Genomic DNA, 3,673 nt, shown 5'->3' with positions numbered 1-3,673 from the left:
TGGGGTGCTCTGAGTGCCCCGCCCATTCATCTTCCCCCAAGGAACAAAATGGAAAACAGGAAAAGCAAAGAAATGAGCAGAAGTTTCTGAGGAGTCACTGGGCTGCTGGTAAAAGCCGAAGGATGATGGCTGCAAGGGGAAGCGAGAGGCTACTGCGCTTCCTCGGGGTTAGGGGTTAGGGGTTAGGGGTTAGGGGTTAGGGGTTAGGGACGGCCGGCGGGGAGGGGCTGGAACTGCCTGCCCGGAACAAGCATCTCTGGGCTCCGGGAGGAGAAAAGTACCTGAAGTAGACCTTTCTCCGCCATGGGGCCATCTGGCGATTTGATAAAAGGATTGGGTTTCTCAAGGCGGCCGCGAGGGCTCCCCGGGCGCCACCGTTTACGGTTTAAATGGGACTCGCATGTGGAGCCGGCCTTGCAAATGGGAAACAGCAGCCCCGAGCTTGTTCCCTAATGGAGCCCTTTCATCGCCCAGTTACCCCTAAGCGGCTCCCTTCCTATTGTAATTGGCCCTAAATGAAAAGCATTAGTCCCGTCAATAAAAACTAATGGTTCTACTTACTAGGAAGAGGGGGTGGGGACATGCAGAGCCGCGTCTTTAAAAGGCAGGAAGGGACTGGCGTCACCTCCCTTCCGGAACTTCAGGGCTTGATGCTGGGGTGCCCAGGGCCCCACTGAGGAAAGTGTCTCCGCCAGAAGTCAGCATGCAAGGTCTCCATCCTGGCTCCAGCTCTGCTGTGTGACACTCCAGGGGTTGCTGGCCCTCTCTGGGCCTCCCCGGTGTAAGTTAGGCTAGATAAGACAAGGTTTGCTCATAGGAGGGCTGGTTTTAAGGCTCAGAGGGGAAGCTGGACGTAAAGGGGCTTGGAGAACCACACAGTGCTTGTAACTGCCACAGCCAAGCCCATTTATCCTAGCAGGCAGACAGGGAAGGCCCATCGGGACTTGGGGACACAGAGGGAAGCGCTGCCACCGCCCCGTTTGCCAAAAAGCCACCTGCCGCTGCTCAGCCCACAGCCAGGGCTGTGCAAATCAGACCAAGCAGGCTTTCTCCTCAGGGGACTTGGGGAAGCACAGGTCAGTGTGAGGGACACAGAGTGGATGTGGAATCTTTCCGTTAAAAAGAAAAGACGCACCCTGCCATCCGCCATGGCCCCTCAGAAGTCTGCCTCCTGCCTCAGTCACCCTTGTCCCGTGGCTCTGGCCGCGTTCTGCAGCAGCTCTGCGGTCCTCTTTCCTGAGGGTCTCCAGTTACTGTGTCTTGGCTGCCTTGATGTCCAGAATTGTTGTGAAATGTTTCCCCCTCATGGACATTTTCCTTTGGGGAAGAGTCGAAAGTCACACGGCCAGATCCAGCAGATGTGATGGATGAAGACACAGCGCCGGGTTTCTGTTTGACAGAAGCTGACATAAATTGTCCGTCAGTGTGGTGATCAAAAAATACGGTGAATGCAGGCATAGCGTGAGCTCATTGGTGCCTAGTGCCCGGATAAAGTCATACAGGATGGACCAGATCCAGCCCACAGAGCACCCTCAGCACCGGGAGTGGGAAGGCCCCTAGCCAGGCGGCAGCGCAGAGCTGTGGGTCACACCTGTGGGTGTCCTGCCCTTGTCCCCTCCCCTTGCCATTTCAGAGCTCACTGCTCCCTGGCCCAGCCAGCACCTGCATTTCCCTGTGCCATGGGCTTCTCTGGAGGACGAGGAAAGTGGGGTGCAAATGCCACAGCTCCCTCTTCCCCCAGCAGCCTGTTTATAACACTCTATCTCAGAGTCCCTGGTAGGGATCTACCCAAAGCTGGTTCATGACACATTCATCCCCTCCCACCCCTCTCCCCTCCTCCACCTCTCCTTCTTTCCTCCCCTCCCCTTTTCTCCTTTCCTCTCCTCTTCCTTCCCCTCCCTCCTCCCTTCCCCACTTTTCTTCTCCTCTTCTCTCTAGGTTCCCCCAGTCTCAGGTCTCACATTCCACCTCTAGGAGAATCCACATGTAGGTGGGGCTGGGGGACAGACCTGATTGCTGGGGAGTCCCGTGCCAAGTTAGTGGGAGCCTACACCAAGGTAAATATTCATTATTCAGCAAAAACTGATTACATGCCCTTCGCTGGACCAGCCATAGGGTTTCCTTTGAGAACAAAGCAGGGGTCATCCCTGAACTCATGGAAATCACAGCCAGATGGGAGGGTCCCTTGATAGGCAAGGTCCCTTGAATGAGATAAACTATGAAAAAAAGCTCAGGTGTGGAGCAGAAGTGACAGGAGGGGCAAGGGACAGGAGCCCTGAAAATGGGGAGATCAACCAGGCAGAGAAGGAGCACCCAAGGGAGGCACGAGCCACGACTCACAGGATGCAGTGCCCTAGGTTGGGTCAGCATTTGTGTTGAAGCAGTTTGTAGGGCTTTACAGACAGAGGGGGACGCTTTGGTTCCCAAGTCACTGAAAACCTGGTTCAACTTGACTTCAGTGTGAAAGGGAAAATGTTACCTTTAGGACCAGATAGCAATTTCCGGGCACAGCTGTGAGCAGAGATCAAGCAGAATCCTTAGTGCTGCTTTTCTCCAACATCTTCCCTGTTCTCTCTTTTCTGCAGATTCTGTCCTCAGGCCAGCTTCCCCTGTGGCTACAGAGCACCTGCCTGGTGCACCCAAGTTCATCAAAAGGCTACAGACTCCTCCTAATGAGCCATGAGGCCACTTGAGGAGCCCACAGCCAGCCAATTCCTGCATCAGTGCAAAGGGATGCAGAGCAGGTGATTGGCTAAGACCTGGGTCATGTGCTCTCCCCAGGGCTCGTGACTGGTGGGTTCTACTGAAAAGCAAGGCCTGTGTCCAAAGAAAGGGAACTGATTGCCCAGGAGACGGGAATGTTCTAGAACATGAGAATGCCGTCACATACAAGGGTAAATGCACAGCAGGACCCGGAGCAGACAGCAGCCGTGTGTACAAATATGCATGGGTGTTACTGGTGCATAGGGACTGTTATGGTTCATAGTTAGAGGTCCTTCAAAGCCTTGTGCACCCACATGCAGGGCTTTTGAGAGGGGATTGGATTGTGGGGACACTATAGCTGGTTTGCTGTTGGGCTCAGAAGAACTGGGTCACTGAGGATGTGACCTGGAAGCATCTCTCTCCCTTTCTGGCTCCTCACTTCCTAGCCACCTGGTGTGAGCAGCTTCTCCTCCACTATCCCCCTCGTGCCATGCAGAGGACTGAAACTTCTAAACATGAGCCAAAAATAAACCTCTCTTGCCAGTGTGATGGCTCACACCTGTAATCCCAGCACTCAGGAGGCTGAGGCAGGAGGATCATTGGGAGTTCAAAACCAGCCTGGGCTACAAAGTGAGCTCAAGGCCAGCCTGAACTGCGTAGAGAGACCCTGTCTCAAAAAGACAAAAACTAAATCAATACATAAACAAACTTCTCCTGTCTTACCCTGTGGGTGTTGGGTATTTTGTCCTAGCAAAGAGGAGGGTAAGACAGCGGGGAAGTGAGGCCCGTGCAGGAGAGAGTACACTGGGAGATGCTGTTTGCATGGAGCTGGGAGGACAAGCACGGTTACACATGCCCAGATGAGTCGGAGGCCAGCGGCCTTTTAGCAGCGTGGGACCGAGCGGAAAGGGATTCAGGTGTTCTACACCTTTACTGTTGGTGTCTTCTGGGTAAATGTGGGATCAGCTGC

The 3,673-nt window shown here is 54.2% G+C and overlaps 1 long non-coding RNA gene across 1 annotated transcript; it reads right to left on the bottom strand.

Moving 5' to 3' along the window:
• Positions 1–220: 220 nt before the first annotated feature.
• LOC134471525 (uncharacterized) lies at positions 221–3,211 on the bottom strand. The gene is made up of 3 exons (XR_010040978.1): positions 2,480–3,211; positions 1,136–1,403; positions 221–791 (listed from the first exon to the last, which is right to left on the bottom strand). It is a non-coding gene; the product is annotated as an uncharacterized LOC134471525 (long non-coding RNA).
• Between the last annotated feature and the right edge of the window lie 462 nt (positions 3,212–3,673).

This window comes from Cavia porcellus, unplaced genomic scaffold (assembly GCF_034190915.1).
Source record: "Cavia porcellus strain 051 isolate PalLab524CR breed Dunkin Hartley unplaced genomic scaffold, mCavPor4.1 scaffold_18, whole genome shotgun sequence".
Classification (NCBI taxonomy): domain Eukaryota; kingdom Metazoa; phylum Chordata; class Mammalia; order Rodentia; family Caviidae; genus Cavia; species Cavia porcellus.
This window is presented reverse-complemented; position numbering and strand designations above follow the sequence as displayed.